This window comes from Topomyia yanbarensis, chromosome 3 (assembly GCF_030247195.1).
Source record: "Topomyia yanbarensis strain Yona2022 chromosome 3, ASM3024719v1, whole genome shotgun sequence".
Lineage (NCBI taxonomy): Eukaryota > Metazoa > Arthropoda > Insecta > Diptera > Culicidae > Topomyia > Topomyia yanbarensis.
The window spans coordinates 77,461,124-77,479,357 of NC_080672.1; the positions used below are offsets into that span (position 1 = coordinate 77,461,124).

Below are 18,234 nucleotides of genomic sequence, written 5' to 3' on the forward strand. Positions count from 1 at the left end.
TTGATAAATAGCGTGTGGAAATGGGAACGTTGGCCACTCGCTTTGGAGAGGACGTTCTGATGGCTGGTTCTACCAATGATTATCATGACTAGCGGATACAAAAAATAAACAGAGCAAAAGTTTGGGTAGTACTTGATATGTCCACAAATTTAACAGCACGGCTGGAAACAACTTCAATAGTATCTTTCAGCTGTCAATCCACTTGGCGACAGTATCCTACATTCCTAGGACTATAGATTTTACACAACGCTGTGGTGAAATTTTCGAAATCTGATAACCCGAATGTGGAAGAAAGAACTGAGTGAGATAGTTTAAAAGATTTTTATGCTATCAGATCGCAACACAACGAAAATAAGTATTTAAATAATTATCTTATATGGCAAGCAATCTGTAGCTGCGTATTGAGACTTTCGTCATTTAAGGAACCATTAAAGAAAATATTTACAGGTCGGATTCCAGGATTTCGATTATCCAGGCGTTTCAAAAAAAATCTCATTCCGAATAATCTTCATTCGCGAAAAAACTTGAAATAAAAGGGTCAGGGTAAATTTTCTAATTATGGTAAATGTAAATAAACCTATTTTGGCCCCAGACTGATTTTTCAAGAATTTTTGGGGGTAGTTCAACGTCGTTTGGCCTCTTGGCATAACCATAGCGAGATTCAAGTGGTCATTTGGCATGAAGATCTTTTAGCATAATCGATTAGAACAAAATAGAAGATAGATTGCCATTAGACATAATGACCATTTCGTATAATGTCCATTTTAAATATAGCCTTTTGGTATAAAGGCATTTGGCATAATGGCCACTTGGCATCAAGCCATTTGGCATAATAGACATTAAACCTAATTCCTCAGGTCTATTTGATTAACCAGTCCTGTAGATCAATAATCAAAACAATAGGATACCAAATCGGTAATTTTCTGGGATGCAGTTTTCCGAATTATCATTGCACGATATGGACTATACAATTTGTCCGATTTTTCTGTAAAATACACTAAAACTAGTCATTGCACACTGAACTTTTTTTGAAAGACCTGCTATGCAGCTAACTGCGATTCTTTTAGCTTTCCATTTTCTTTTGAACATTGAAATTTGTTTGAATTTTATTGATTTTGAATGCAACTAAGAATTTCTAAGAGATTACACCCAGATATTTTTACGCGGGGATACGCACTGCGTAAAAAACGCGTTAATTGAAAAATCTGCGTAAAAAAACCTGCTGCAAAAAACAAAACAAAAATTCCCGCGGATTTCGCAATAAACACGGTTTTTTTCAAAAATATTCTAAGTCCTTTTAAATGACTTAGAAGATTTTCGGAAAGATGGAAGAGACGGGTTTAGAAGACTTCTTATGACCCGCACCTCGACAATATAAATATTTTCGGAATTGTCTAGACGAGCGGATGCCAGAAATTGATTTTTGATGCTATTTTGAAGTCCAAGATGGCGATTTCCGGTTTAGTGAAATTATCCATAATTCAATCAATGTATTTTCGGAATGTTGTTAGCGAGTGGGCGCCGGAAATTGATTTTTGACGTCATTTTGAAATCCAAGATGGCGGCTTCCGGTTAAGCGAAATTTTCTATAACCTAATCAATGTGGGTATTTTCGAAATTATCTTGACGAGAGGGTGCCGGAAATTGATTTTGGACGCCATTTTAAAACCCAAGATGAGGACTCCTGGTTTAGCGAAATTCGTTATAACCCAATCAATATGAGTATTTTTGGAATGATCTTGACGAGCAGGTGCCATTCTAAAATCCAAGATGGCGACTTCCGGTTTAGTAAAATTCTCCATAATCCAATCAACATGGACATTTTCGGAATAATCTTGACGAGTGAGCGCCAGAAATTGATTTTTGAAGCAATTTTGAAATCCAAGATGGCGACATCCAGTTTAGCGAAATTCTCTATAATCCAATAAATGAGTATTTTCGGAATGGTCTTAACGAGCCATGGTGTCTACTCAATCTGAAGAAAAAAATTCCCTGAGTATTCCAGGTTTTTCCAGGGTTTTCTAAAAAAATTCCAGGTTCAAAAAGAAAGAAAATTTCATCCAAAACAATATTTTTTCCTGTTTACTAACAATGAGTGCGTCACATTGTTCTTTTTATGTGTTGTAACGACATTCAATATGCAAGGGATTGCAAGGTATGAAGCGTTAATAATTAATGTCGTTTTTGCTTGGAGCGAAAATGAGTCAGGTTCTAGCTCAAACTGCTATATGAATAGACAGTGGTTGGGATTGCAACCTGATTGAGTATCGAGGTCACACAAAAACAGCATAAGATACATGAAACAGGTCGTTCACCAACGTAGAAAGCATCTTCGAGGCCTTCGATGCCTAGACGTCTCCAAAACGATTTGGGATCCAACTGAACCCTATGTTTCATTTTGCAAAACAACAACTATTCAGTTTATTGAAATCGTGATTGAGTCTGAAAAGAGTTCTCATCGACAAGGTGCGGCGTTTGCTAGAAGTTGGTAATGCTACTCTTTTCGCCGTTTTTAATCGACGCAGTTCTGCTTTCTACCAGGGAAATTAGTTAGTTCGTCGATGGTTTACCTTAGGGATATGACGATCAATGAGGTAGCTCAGCTATGGCAGAAGTTTTCAGTAGCGGAATTCTCATCTTTGCTTATCACAGAATCCCAGTTATTGCTTTGGAAAATCTTCAAAATTCTGCTGTAGTCGACCAGCTTGTGGTCTTGGTCTTCGAATGAAAGATGTAAGGTTGGATGGTGACGAACATACTTTACTTTAAACTAAGCATAGATCCAAAATCCGATTATTTTCGTTCAGCATGCTGCTAACCTGTAGGAGCGTGGCCGTACTATAGCTATCCAAAAGAGTCATACTGCCTGGATAAAACATAGGCGGGTTCAGAATGTAGAAATTCGCTATGAGCCGATCGCCACTTTATTGAATAGAAGTTGAAATAGCCGAGAATCACAATTACGACAGTTGTGCCATCGCTGCAATAGACATCATTGATTCAGAATGAGCATCAAATAGTGCACTGTCACGAATTTTATCACCGTGGAAAATAAACCACACACCGCTCCGCAATACTCTACTGCGAAAGATCGGCGACATTGGACTACCTTCCATACTTTCAAGAGAAAGTACGAGTGGAACTGCAATTTATGCATCACTCACCCGATACCGATGATGTATACAACATCGATTTTACAACATTTTGAGCTTTTGTGAAATCGCCAAAGGGCGAAGTGTCTTAGCAGGGACTGACGTGATCGGCTAGCCTCTTCTCCAACGACTCCCGCCATCTGTAAAGATAACACTCTTTGAGATTTTCAACGCTGTTCGGCTGGTGGATTGCTATAGTTATTTCAATTCCATAACCCAATTACAACAGCTTTGGACTTACTGCTTTCCGGCTGATTTCGCTCACTAACTGTATGGCAAGTCTGTTCAAGCGCATCGTAAATAGACTCGATGAACGGCAAAACGCTTTTCGTTCCGGACGCGGCAATAATACGTACTTTACAGAACTAGAGATCGTTCCCGACAACCGATGAACATTGCTTCGTTACACATCTCCAAGGCATACGACACAGCCTGGTAGCATGGAATACCACTATCGAAGATATTCTATTGTAATCCTAATGCAAATCAAGATCCTGTGTGTAACGTTACCATCGATCGTGTAGCTGTTCCAAAAATAAACCGATTGTGTAAGGTTAGACCAGACATTGAGCTTAGAGGCGCATTGCAAGATGGTGAAGAAATCCTACGAGTCCAGACAACGATTTCTAAAAATAATAGGTGCCAAACTACAGCGTTGTAAACGTACGACAATGCTTCAAGTTGGGTCGGCTATGATCACCTGGAATTTAACATACGGCATTAACAGCAACGTCGGCTATGTATGTGAGAAGACAACTAACGCATTGGTAAGGATCATGCCGAACATCGGAACTGCAAGATGCAGAACGATACGTCTCTTGGTGGGTGTCTCATCTTACATACTGAGGTATGGTGTAACAGCCTGAGCTGCGGCGCTGAACTCAAAGCGCTACTGGATGAAGTTAACTAACACGTTTCGCCTAATTGCTATTCGTGTCGTGGGTGCGTACAGAGATCTGGCTGAGTACATGGAATTCTATCAGCCGAGTAATACACGAAATGCAAGGAGAGTCAGAGCGAACTCTTTGGCTAAGTGGCAGCAAGAGTGAGACAACGCGGAGAAAGGAAAATGGACTCAACTCATCTCTGTCACGGCGTGGGTACATAGGAAACACTGAAAGGTGAACTTCCATTTGATGCAATTTTTATCTGGGCATGAATGCTTCCGGAATTACCTACATCGGTCTGGATATACTTCGTCACCCCTTTACCCGGAGAGTATGAACGTGCAAGAGACACCGAGTCACGTGGTCTTCGAATACCCTAGGTTCGAAAAAGATCGAAGGCATGACAGTCGATAATATCGTCGAAGAGATGTACCACGATGATCATATCTGGGATGTGGCCAACGGGTTAGTGACGAGTATACTCTCCGAGCTGCAGACGAAAAGGCGAACGGACCAACAAAGCAGCCCTGCCATGAAACAACGAATCAGGTTTGGGAAAAGTTCCGCCGCAGGGGAACCCTCCGTCGGAGTAGACTAGACCGGACCTACCTCGACACACTTTCGCATCGAACAGCAAGCAGCGAGTCGTTGGGCCGCCAATGCACCGGATGCTATGCTCCACCCGGAATCGCTGAACAGACCTCGGCACCTACTGGTTGGTCCGTTGAGCTAAATGGCTCACGAAAACAAGCATCGGTATCGGAATAAATCTACCGCCGATTAATTTACAGTTGGGTAAATTCTAATTGGCTGGAAGCTAATTGGCCTACGAAACAGACATCGATACCGACAGAAACTCCGCCGCCAGGGAGCTCTCAGTCGGAGTAGGGTAGTTTCACCGCCGGATGATATCCGAGTAGGTCTCGATAAAGCTGGGAGCTAAATGGCTCCAGAATGCGGGTATCGATGTCGGAGGAAATTCTTGTGTCAGGGAATTCTCAATCGGAGTAGGGTGAGTTCATTGCCGGGGACTATCCGTGTAAATAGTGATAAGGCTGGAAGATGAATGACTCGCGGAAATAGGAGCTACATGGTTAAGGAAATCAGCAGCTAAACCGATCACTGAGAGAATTAAAGAATTAAATGGCAATGTAATAGATGAAGACGAATAGCAAGAGAAGAGTTCAGAGCTGAATAGCTCAAAGGTTATTTCATATATCAAGTGTGGCTCCGAGATAGCTGCGGAAAACTCGTAAGCAAAAGAAAGAGGTGCAAAGAAATCACAACGAGACTCCGTTTCGATTCCAGGACATAGCGGCATAACTGATAACAAGGCGGCAGATCGATTTGCGAAGGAAGCCAGAAAACTGATGGTCATTGATATGCCGAACCCAGCAGATGTTTAAAGAGAAGTTGTATATGCGTAACGATGACAGTAGGATAAGCAGTGGTTTTGTTCCCGGGAGAAATAAAACACGATACACAGAATTAGACGGAGCGAAGCAACGCTGTCGACCAATATGCACTGACACGGGTAAAGATTAGAGACACAAATGAAAAACACCTTTCTGTTGAAAAAAGAACCACCACTGAACTGTGAATGCGGTGGAGTATCATGTACGGCACTTGGTCCAATATTGCAGGAAATACGTCAACGAAAGACAACAAACGTGGTATCAGAACAACTAGTCAGAGAGGTAAACTGAGCAACGAATCAGGAAGCAAAACGAAGATAGAACTTTTTGCGAGAAACTGGAATCGCAACAGAAATTTGAATGCAATGTTAATTTAATACACCCAGGTTTTTTACGCGGGGAATACAGGCCGCGTAAATGAAAAACGGCATAAATTTCAAAATCCGCGTAAATGAAAACCGCGTAAATTTAGGAATCCATGATGATGGAAATTGCATTTGCATTTGATTATTGCAATCTTCTTCCACTTGTTTATTATTTGATACGGTCGGTTGGATTGTTATGACGTTCATCTCTCCCACTGACAGTATTAAAATGTAAGAAAAAACTAATATTACTATGCAATTGAATGATTGTTTTATTGGCTAGTAAACCCAAATATTTGTTATTCGTAGCAGTCGATACAAGTAAAGTGAAATGATAGCGGATTAAAGAAATGTTTGAATTTATAAATCTACATTTTCTCGCTTTTCAAAATAAATATTTTATTCTATTGAAATTCAGAAAAAGTTCGATGGTATTGAAGGAACAAAAGTATTTTGCGTATGGTGTTGCTCGTGACAATTGATACAATTTTGATATCATCACAGTCAACTTTCAAAATTCCCTGAGGATTCCAGGTTTTTCCAGGTAAAATTAATTCCCCTGAGAATTCCCGGTTTTCCATGTTTTTCCCGGTTTTCCCAGTGAGTAGACACCATGCGAGCAGGTGCCAAAAATTGATCTTTGACGCTATTTTGAAATCCAAGATGGCGGCTTCCGGTTTAGCAAAATTCGTTATAATTCAATCAACCTTGTTAATTGCGAAATCCGTGCAAAAAAACTGATAGAATTTTTCTAAGTTTTTTACATTTTATAGGACAAAGATTATTTTTATCAGAAAAAGACTAAGTCTTTTGCATTCAAAAGTACTGCGTTAATTGGAAAGTCCGCGTAAAGACGCGTTTATTCGAAAATCCGCGTAAAAAACCTCGTAAGAAACCCCGCAAAAACCGCGTGAAAAAAACCTGAGTTTATGTCCTTCTGAATATTGTCAATTCTTCGAAAATATTTTTGGATTCTTTTTTTGATTTTGGTAACTTAAAGCGTCTGAGATTTTGCCTTCTTTTATACATATGTAGTGAATTGCTTTTAACTTTTAGTTTTATTGCTTTGAGCTTTTGAATATGAACTAGTCTTGCGATTTTTTCTTCTTTTGAATTTAGAAAGTAAACAAAAGTAAGCGCCAAAAGAACAAAAATTTGGAAAGCAAGAAACTATATATCACAAATTAGATTTTATATTGTATAAATGGTAGTTCCGTGAAAAAATGTAGTAATCCAAATATTATATATGGAATGGTTACATCTCTGTTGAATGAGCCAACAAACACGGGACCTACAACACGAACATCACACGCGCAACTCGAAGTGTTACCGATCCACATCTGAGCCGTACTACGAAATTGTCTGAAGAAACCTCTACCGTCTTGAGAGGACCACCCAGCGTCTCAGTACATGATTCTTCCTGATGAAGTCCACCCTAGTCTGTAATCTATGCCGTTGATCTCCCTATGCCTGAAACTGAAAGTGTATAATTCCCCCCCCCCCCCCTGTCATCTTATTCCACCCTCCCTCCCCTAACTCTCATACCCAGAAGTATAACCCCTACACCCCCCCAGATGACAAAAATAGTTCTAAATGCAAATATTCTTCGTCTCACTGATGTTGATTCCTTCTTTCAAACATGAGCAGTTCTTGGAACCGTACTTATTTCAGTGATTCAAAACGCCATAAAAATTTGAACGAGTATTTTCATACTTAATGCCAAATGGCTCTTATGCCAGACGAGCAATATGCCAAACGACTTTTATGCCTAATGGCTATTAGGTCAAGTGACCTGCTATCAATTTATGCCAAATGACGTTAGGCCAAATGACGTTAGGCCAAATAGGTTAGCCCCTTTGTGCAAGAATTCTAGGACAAAGTTTACAACACTTGTTAGAAGAGTGCGCGTTGTACTGTACTTCCACAAAGAGATCCTTCCCGACAAACAATGAAAGCTGAACAAGCCTTTATTACGAGGGAATAAGCTGAACAATAACTGTCCACGCCAATATCCAGCTAAATTGTTTGTTGGGTTGTCCTTGTAGCATAATTTAGGTGACCAAGGTCGTACCGGATCGTCAGATGATCACTACGCATGTAGTCTTCGCAAACTCTCCCACTCATGTTTGCCACCAGCGAAGGACTACCATCAAAGGTTACGTCGATGATGGATTCCCGGTCACCTCAGCGAGAAGTACTACTGACGCCCTCTTTACAATGCCCACATCTGTCTTTGCTTGAGCTACCCAAGAATTGAAATCGCTTTCAGTGACTTCCAGGTCTCTTATCAGAATTTTGTTACTCCTTTCTTGACCAGCTATTTTTCTTTAGAACTGTTGGCATCATGAAACACTAAAAATCTGTTTTAATCAACGTAGGTACTTCTCTCGAAGTGCTAGAAGCTGCTCAATATTTGCCTTCCGATCTAATCCAACTGCATGGCAAACGTAGTCGAAGGCAGTATAAATTAGAAGATTTTATCAGTTCTCAATAATATTACCAGGCTACGAAGATATCCCAAAATTTAAATTTCACCGTTAACAGAAACTATCCCTGGCAGCACTTCTCGAGTAGAACCCAACTAGATTAATTGTAATAGCTTCTGTTCTACTGATAATTTCTTATAACTGTTAGTACTCAAATGAAAGGTATTAGTCCCAGTTATTAGCCTTACTTGTCGTCGTAAACATACGATGTCTAAACCAACAATTATAGTCACTTAAAAACGTGGTTGTTTATCAACAGCATCGGCATGAAGACGTTAAAGATGCCATTGGAATTCATTTAATTTCATTGCCATTGTCATTTCATTTTCATTTTTTTATTTTCATTTTCATTTCGCAGCGCTTAGTGGGACAATGAGAGCGCAAGCCAATCCAAGGCCGATGATAGGAAGGGTGGTTATGGTTGACTGGTCCATGCAGACTACAAAATCGCCATGGAAGAGGATGAGGGTGAGGGTGGGGGAGATGGTGTTAAGGAATTGATGTATGCTTGACGAATAATTGCGCTGCAGAATGTGATGAAAGGGGGAATTAAACAGTACTACTGTTGGCTGGTCAGTAACAAAAATAATATGTTTCTGCATAAGGTTTGATATCAAAAATATTTGTATTTTGTGATGTCAATTTATAAGTACTGAAAAGTTCACTTCAGCACCGTGGTGTTATCAAGATTGTGAGATCGCGAGCGCAAGTGTGCATGGATGATCGCGAAGGGCTCAAGCGTTTGCTTGTTCACGTTTTTGTCGCGTGTGCTAATGTGTATGTAACTTCGCGTGTATAAATTATTTTCTATAACCGTATTGCCATTCGCGTGTTCCTGAATGACCATGCGTGGACCGTGAATCTGATACTTAATTTTTAGTGTATAATTCGGATACTAGAAAAGAGTGAGTTCTCTCATTTCACTGGAGTTCCCGGTCATGTCGCCATGGAACGTGTTGTCTAGTGAATGATTGTAATTTTTTTATTGGTCCAACTAAAGGCATGAGTCTAGGGTGCTAGGATCGAGGGTAGAGACTTCTAGACGTGAGCTGTTCATGATCGTGCGAACGGTGGGTTAATGCTTGAGTTCGCGTTTGTAAATTTTAAAGTGCTAACGTGTTCACTTAATTACCGGGGTGTTTTAATGTTGGCGCGATCGCGAGCGTAAGTATGTGTGGATAATTCAACTGCATGTTCGTGTTTGTGATCAGGTTTTTGGTGCTGTGCTGACCTGGAATGGATGATTCACGTGTGTCAGTAAATTAATCGTACTTTAATCATTAAAATCGAATGAATCGAATGTACGAATTGAACACCAGAAAAAAGTGACCAACGAATCCTAGAATCCACTATTCTATCATGTACGCCATTCTGACCCATTCCCTGACCCAGCTATCAAAAATACTCAGACGAACACGATACACAGACGGACATACGACTAGCACATAACAATTGTACACTAATACTAAAAACCACAATTATTACAACACAACTACTAATAGGCATCTACAATCTTTTTAAATAACCTGTGCACGATGACGAAGTCGACCGATAAATCGACACACAATGAACTCCTAATGCGAACCGTGCCCACAAACACTGCCATTAACCCTTTCATGCCCAACTTTTTTCTAGTGCATGTAGGGTTTCAAAACTATTTTTTCTTGAAAACAGTGGGGTCAAGAAACACGAAAAGCCTATTTTCATAAAGATAGGTGCTTCCATGGCAGTGCTAGAAGCTGGTCAATTTTTACCTTCTAATGCTCCATACAATTCACCTAGATTAATTACAATAGTCCAATTACGTGGAAAACGTAGCTAACGACAGTTTAAATTGATAAGATTTATCAGTTTTCAATAATATTGCACCATAACGAAGATATATGAAAAAATCATTTTCCGTCGTTAACGTAAACTGTCCCTGGCAGCACTACTCCATCGGAATCCAATCAGACTAATTGCAATAACTTCAGTTCTAGAGCTGATCCTTGTAACTGTTAATACTCAAATGAAAGGCAATAATCACATTAATGAGCCTTGCTTGTTTTTGTGAGCAAATCTCGCCTCAATCAAAAGTTATAGCTGTTTAAATACGTTGTTGTCCACAAACAACAAGGGCATGAATGGGTTAAGCTGTTGAACAATGTTTGCAAACACAGAAAAAAATGGTTTATCTACGTCATTCCGCCAGTCGGCCACCGCAGTGCACACAGGCTGTTGGCTCACCGTTAGTTTGGACTGGTGCAGAGTATGAAGAACCACAACACTAAAAAAACGCCCGTAAGCCCTCTCGGTCTCCTCGGTGCACCACTATCGAGACGTAATACAATAACCATCTGAAAGCAGTTGTCTGTCTCCGTCAAACCCGTCAAGGCCGGTGGAATTTTTGAAATTTTATAACCTAAATGTGGGAACGGGCATAGCGTAATTGGTAAATCGATTGCCTTGTACGCAGCTCACCTGGGTTCGATTCCCAACCCCGCACATAGGGTTAGAGATTTTTCCAAAAGAGATTTCTCAAACCCGAAAAGAGGCAAGGTTAAAATTTCGATAAATAAAATTAAAAAAAAAAAAGCTACCATAATTTGAAAGAAAGGATTAAATGAGAGAGTTTAGAAGTGTTTTTATACTACGACGAAAACAAGCATTAAAATAATAATCTAATATGGCAAGCAATCTGTAACTGCGAATTAAGAATTTTCAGTCATCATTTCAGGAACCATTTAGGAAAATATTCATTTTAAAATGTGCCATAAGAAGCTATTACTGTTTTTCTAAAGCCGTATGAGATGAACTGTGCTTTTTTCGGCTCAGATAGTGTTCGTATTGAGAGGTTTCGAATAACATCTCACAATACTAATTTTGGAACGGGTACCACACATTGAAAGATTAAAATCAGCTATTTAGCAGTCGAAACCGCGACCCCATGTCAGTTGAAAACTGTGCTAATTGCAAGTTCAACATTCAGCCACCGAAACCACAATGCTTCTTGTGTTCCCTATTGACCGCCGCACCGCATTAGAACAAATCCACACGGGAACACCAGAATGTACTAACCGCGTTTTTCAGAGGTCAGTGCTTTTCTACCTCACGGCATGGAACCGGTTCAATCTAAACATGTCCCCATTCCCTCCTTCTCCAGACTCCATTCGCCGGGTAGTTGGTGGTGCACCGGTTAGTTAGAGACCGACGACGGGACAATTTCGAACAAGCTGACAACTAACACTACACTTACAACGGGGTCGGTTCAGCAACACCACGACCAACAACTATTGCTTTACATGTACTGAAGAGAAGGCCAGGCTAGTGGGGATCATTTGTTGGATGCTGATGTAGACCAGCTGTGTTGAGCTCGGTGGTGCAGCATGTTGTACCCAAATGCAATTACAAGTTTTGACACGAATTTAATTACATTCATGTTTTTTTAATGGGAACACAGCGCGTCCTGCGTTTGAGAGCTCCGGTTTTTCGGTCGATGGATTTCGACCGAATTTCGGGAGTGGATGGTTCGCCGCCATGTTCTGTGACGCTTGGACCATTTAATATTTGACCATTCTCAACCGCAGTAGGCGGCGAACAGCAATTACACACTGCTCAGCACTGTGGCATGGCGCCATGTTGGCTGTCCCAAGTAGGTATGTATGTACCCTCTACCTCTGTCAGGCCGATCTAGGCTAACAACTCAAGCAGATTTCACACACTGGAATTGGATCTCGTCGTTTTTGTTGCTGATGTTGTTGTTGATGCTAAAACAACAAGCACGTATGCAACATCCATCCATATACAGCACAATGCAAACATATTTCCACCGGGCGCAGATCCGGGGCCGAGGAGCTGGAAATCTGTTATACAGCATAGCTTTCCTGCTGCTGCTGCTGCCGATGGGGTAGCTCTTCGAAGGGAGGACGACACAAAGCACGGTACCTAACATGAAAGTACACATCTTTTTTTTTTGCTGCTTCTGCTGATGTTCCATTTGCCTCCGGTGCGGCTTCGGTACGCCGATGACTGTTGAACAAGGAGGTGTCATGTAAAGAGGCCTGCCGGATCCGGTGGCGGTTCGGGTCCAGGCATGGGCAGGGGGGTTCGGGTCTATAAAAGCTTGTACCATAATTGTGTACAAGCTTTACAGTGAAAACACGGGAAAAGGGTGGCGGCTGCGGTGGCTGAGGTGTGGGAAGCAGAGATATGCGGCGAAGCGACTTGTTCAATTCCAGTGCCTGCTATGTGTAGTGTTAAAACTGTTCACTACCGGTTGGAAAAACACGAGCCGCTTTTGACGCGCTGAAAGAAAGTTCTGTGGTCGTATTTTTATTCCAAGGGGAAGGGTGGTCCACACAGGAAGCCACCGGCTGAAGTACGGAATAAACATGACGACGAATGGTGATTGGAGAGGAAAAAAGTGTTGGAAGTTACAAGAAAATCATCGGTCGTGGAGTGGGCGTCCTGGTTTGGGTAGAACGGAGAGGTTTTGTTCGGTGTCAATGTTGTGTGAAACGAAGTGGTGAAACCACTGCACAGTGGAATGGGTCTATGCCGTATAGATTAGAATTCAGGACACCTAAGATTTTTTTACAGTCCATGTCTCATCATCAGAATCCGACAATAACTTAGTGACAGGACTAAGCTAGCGCCGGATTGACGCTGACTCCAAAAATGGAGACACAATTTATGTAGAAGCCTATATGTGTTTGATTTTCGTTTGACCACTGGGTCAGGGAATGGATGCAGAATTGGCGTATATGATAGAATAATGAGTAATCCAATGAATTACACTTGGATCATGTCGGCCGAATCCATCATTTGCTGAGAAAGGGTCACTACGCTGAGCGCGTCGGTACCGGAGCACCCGTCTACCTGGCAGCAGTGATGGAATATCTTGCCGTCAAAGTATAGGAACTGGCAGTAAACGCTGCTCGTGATAAAAAGTAGACCAGGATCATCCCTTGTCATCTGCAGCTGGTCATTCTAAATGATGAAGAGCTGGATCAAATTTCTCTCCGGCGTGACTATTTCCCAGGGTAATGTGTTGCCTGATATACAGGCCGTTCTGCTGCCAAAGGAAACCGAAAAGAAGACGCCGAATTAAATCTTTCTTTGTTGGCAAGCGAAACAATGCAGAGAAAAAAGATGGACGGGTAATGTAAGAGACATAACCACAATGAAGTAGAATACATTTAAGTTTAGAAGTGGAATACTTCTAACATTTCAATACTGGGATCCCGTTTTTGAAATTTCTGCTGAGATATTTTCCCAGTTTTCGAATGTGAATAATTTCCGTTGTAGTAAAAGAAATCGCATTATTTTTTAACTATTTGATCGGAAGCAGGACTGACGATTAAATTAGATAGTTGAATCATATTTTGGTTGTTTTCTTTCAAATGGTTTACAATATCGCCTTGATGTCAAAGAGAAAGTTGCATGAAATTTTATGGGTCTTTTAAAAAACCTATGGTTGTTCATGGAGAAACGCGAATAACTTATGAAAAGGTCGTAATAAAACAAAGTAATTGTGTTGTTAAAATAAAGTTCAAAATATCTCGAGAACCACCACATTTCAGAAATTTTTTGTGATGAGCATTTTGATTTAAAATGGCGTTTAGAATCATATTCAAAAATAAAATTGTCCCGTTTTTTTGGAGATTTTCGGACGGATCTTCGTGGAATTCCTCAAAATCAAAACGGATTTTCAGAAAATCTCGAAAAAAGTAAGTAAAATTCGAAATGTGCAAGATTATCTCAGGCAGAGCCATCAAAAGGGAGCATCTAATTGTTTCATCACATACGGGAAGATTATACAGATCCCACATGTTCGTTTTATATGTATCAGTCGTCGCTCGCATGCCAAACGACCAACATGTCGACTGTATTGTCCGAACGGTTCCAATAAGCGATATACCCTGTGGATTTTCGGCAACGCATCTAAGTGACTCAATGAAATACGGGTAGTTACGGGTAATAGAGGTACCGCGTGTACGTTTCAATCATTCGTCGCTCGAATTCCAAATGAGCAATATCATGACAATATCGTCCGGACGGTACAATCGTTTGTATACATGCGAGGTTTCGAGTCGCACAGCGGCGTGGTGATAGATTATACACAGTTCGGAAACGGGTGCAAGTTTTACACGGTTCAACTGTGTGCCGCGAGTTGATACCGCAAATGCCGAAAATCCATGGCGTCTACCACGGGGGTTTCGGCAGTGGACACAGTTGGACCGTGCGGGGCTTGCTGTGTGCAAGGTTTGTCGTGGGCTCTTCGACCTGCTGTGGGATTTGAGACTTTGTATGTACACGCAGGGATTCCATTATGCTAGATTTAATTGGCACAGACAGAATTTTTGCAGGTTCTAGACAAAAAGGCAAACCTCTCATTCTGCCAGATTTTTAAATTATATACGTTAATACACAAAAATGATCATGTAACTAAAACGATGGTATACATTCTAAAATTGTTCGATATATTTTTCTAAATTTAAGATAAATTTAAAATAAATGTAAAATTTCGATGTTTTCGATGTCGCTGTCAAGTGACAGTTTTTACCAGACATTTTTAATTGTCCTGTCAGGCTTTCTTTGAAAAGTAGTGGAAACCCTGTGTACATGAACGAGTATGTAAATTCGATTGGTTCGGGTTGTGACTCGATGATTTTCAGTGCGGGTGGGTAGTGTGGGTTTGAATTGAGTTTTTGTAGGTGTTTCTGAAGCATGGGTGGACTGAACTGGATTTGAGCCTGCTGAAAGGCAGGTGTTGGTTCGAGATTTTGGTGGGCGAGGAAATTAAGTTGCACTAGAGCAGTTTCAGCTTGTTTCAAAAAGTTGCGAAGCTAATCTGTAGCTATTGTTGGTGGTCTACGCAAGGGTGATGCCATCTGACCAAGATAAAGCATATGGCATTAGTTTTAATGGTTATCACAGGTTTGCAAGTATTAAGATTTTATATTAATCAGTTTCCTTAAGATGTATTCAGTAAAATAGTTTTTAATATAGGAGGTTGGACGTGAAATTGGAACGGAAACAATCACATTCCCAGTCGAGAATTTTGATTTATTATAAGGAACAGTTTTGTTTCGAACTTTAAAGCTGGTGTACACTGCCGTTCTCTTGGTTGTTTCATTATTCGATACACGTTCAGAGCTGTGGTTTGAATAAAAGTGTTCAGCACATACACTCAGGTTCGATAGATTGGGGAAGATAATTTCGAGTTAGGTAACGACCTAAGGACACGTTCTGGTGTAATTCAGTTTTAGATTCATAATTTTGACAGTTTTATATCCCACAACTGGAATATTAAAATTAGAACTTAGCTCTTTTATTCATGAGTTTACTATCCGATTTTTCTGTCAGACTAGCGGGATTTGGATTCAGGATATCAGGATCACAGTCACGATTTTCGTAATTTCTATTCACGTTACCATGATATTTTAGTAATGGGTAGAGTGATTCATGTTCATTACTTCAGGATCTTAGTTACCATTTTTGATATTTTAATAAAGGGTAACGGGATTTATGTTCATGATTTCAGAAACTTTATTATAATTTTCATAATACAAAAATTCACGTTGTCGTGATATTTTAGTGACGAATAGATTTTTGTTTATTTAGGCTCATGATTTCAGAGTCTTAGGCACGATTTTTGATATTTTTGTAAAGAGTTGTGTGATTTTTGTTCATAATTTCAGGATCTTAGTCACGATTTTCGTAATTTCTGTTCACTAACGTGGTATTTTACTCTAGAGCGTTTTTTCGAATTTGACATGTAGAGGAATGTGCTTCTTGTTCATGATATTAGCAATTTTATCATGGTATTCGTTATTTCTCTTCGCCTTATTGCGATCTTCTATTTTTTCAACACGATCGTTTTTTTATGCGTAGTAGCGTGACAATATGAACTGGATCATAAAACTAGACCATGCACACAATATGTGGTACTCAGCGCAGTTTTCGATTTCTATACAAACATCATACTGAACCTCATCACATGAATACATGAATAACGATGTTTGAGGTCCTAATAGTTTTCGTATATCTTCTGCTCGTAGCAATTACTAGTCGCTAGCAGATGGACATCTCTTAAAAAAGTTCATCGAACAACAATGGTTCCACGAATAATACTTCAAATTTTGTGAAATAGTTTATGTGTAAATTTTATTGCCATGCTGTATAAAATTGATAATGAATAAAGGGCGAACACAAAATTATTGCGACACCGAAAATGTCATGCCAATTTTCTTATAATGTTTAAAATCAAACCAAAATTTTAGGGTAGTTTTATACATATATTTACTTCAAAAATCAAAAGAAAAGTTAATCGATGGAGCCTTGAGTGTAAAATTGGACGCATTTTCGCTTGATGCCCTCCATCAAAGTCTTTACAGTGTCATCCGGTACCAGTTTCTCAGTTTTTTTCCATTTTTTTTTAACATGTCCTTCTCGTCTTTGATGGTCTTCTTGTTCTTCCGAAGTTCCCGCTTCATCATTGCCCAGTACTGCTCCACCGGGCGAAGCTTGGTGGATTCATGTTCTTTGGAACAAAATGGACAGAATTGGCCTCATACCACTCCAGGACACTTTTAGAATAGTGGCACGATGCCAAATCTGGCCAAAATAGCGGAGCTTCGTCGTGCTGCTGCAAGAACGGCAAAATGCGCTTCTCAAGCCACTCAAATTTGTAGATCTCACCATTTACTGTGCCCTTTGTCACGAAAGGCTCACTCCTCAGTCCGCAAGAGCAGATGGCCTGCCAAATGAGATATTTGGAGGCGAACTTCGACATTTTATTCTTCTTAAATTTGTCGTCCACATAGAACTTGTTCTTGCCGGTGAAAAACACCAACCTCGGAATTTGCTTAAAATCGGCTTTTATATACGTTTCGTCGTCCATCACACAGCAGCCATATTTTGTCAGCATCTTCTCGTAGAGCTTCCGTGCCCGAGTTTTAGCCGTCGATTGTTGCCGCTCATCGCGGTTTGGGAAGTTCTGTACCTTGTATGTATGTAGTCCAGCTCTCTTCTTTGCATTCTGGACGTAGCTCTGCGACATGCCGATCTTTTCAGCCAAATCACGACTTGAGACGTTGTTTTAATCATCCGCTTCACCTTTCCCTCCGTCTTTTTGTTCTCCGGTCCCGGTTTTCTTCCAGCTCCTTTGCCGTGGTCCAACGTCGACCGCTCCTGGAATCGCTTCATCACCCTGGAGACGGTTGAATGGTGAATGTTCAACATTTTTCCCAACTGCCGGTGCGACAGGTCAGGAAATTCCAGGTGTTTGGAAAGAATTTGTTCTCTCGACTCGCGTTGGTTCACCTCCATTTTCGTTGAATCGAAAAACACGACTTCGAGTTTGACAGCATGTAAACAATACACATCAATGAGAAAGTGTGCAAAATTTGGTTGATTTTTACCCAATGGTAAAAAAGTTATGCCCTGTTCAATGTGTCGCAATAATTTCGTGCTCGCCCTTTAGGTATATCTTCTAAATATCACAAGCACCAAAATAGATCGAAAATTTTGTACTAGCAATCATGAACCAGTTCACGAATGCATATTTCATGGTTTTGTGAACGATTTGACGAGATCGAATGGACTTGACTATTATACTAGTTCACGAATACATAAATGGTGACTATTATACTAGGATTCGTGAACCAGTTCACGAATACACGAATTATATTTTATACTTTTGTGATTTATTTCACGAGCACCAGTATGGTAAGTCGTGGCTATTATACTAGGAATCAAGAAACAGTTCACGAATACATGAACAATATTTCATGATTTTTGAATTATTTCGCGAGTATGAAATCATGAATTAGGTCACGAGGATTGAATCGATTCATGAATAAAATTCCGAGTTTCGTGAAATGGGTCGCGAGAAAATATCCAGAATGTTTTGATTGTGTGAACTAATGTTCCCAAATCTATGAATA

The 18,234-nt window shown here is 40.3% G+C and overlaps 1 protein-coding gene across 4 annotated transcripts in view; it reads right to left on the bottom strand.

Moving 5' to 3' along the window:
* The window catches only part of LOC131693438 (protein groucho-like), a 159,835-nt gene that overhangs the window by 18,912 nt on the left and 122,689 nt on the right, over nt 1–18,234 (bottom strand). The window lies entirely within an intron of this gene.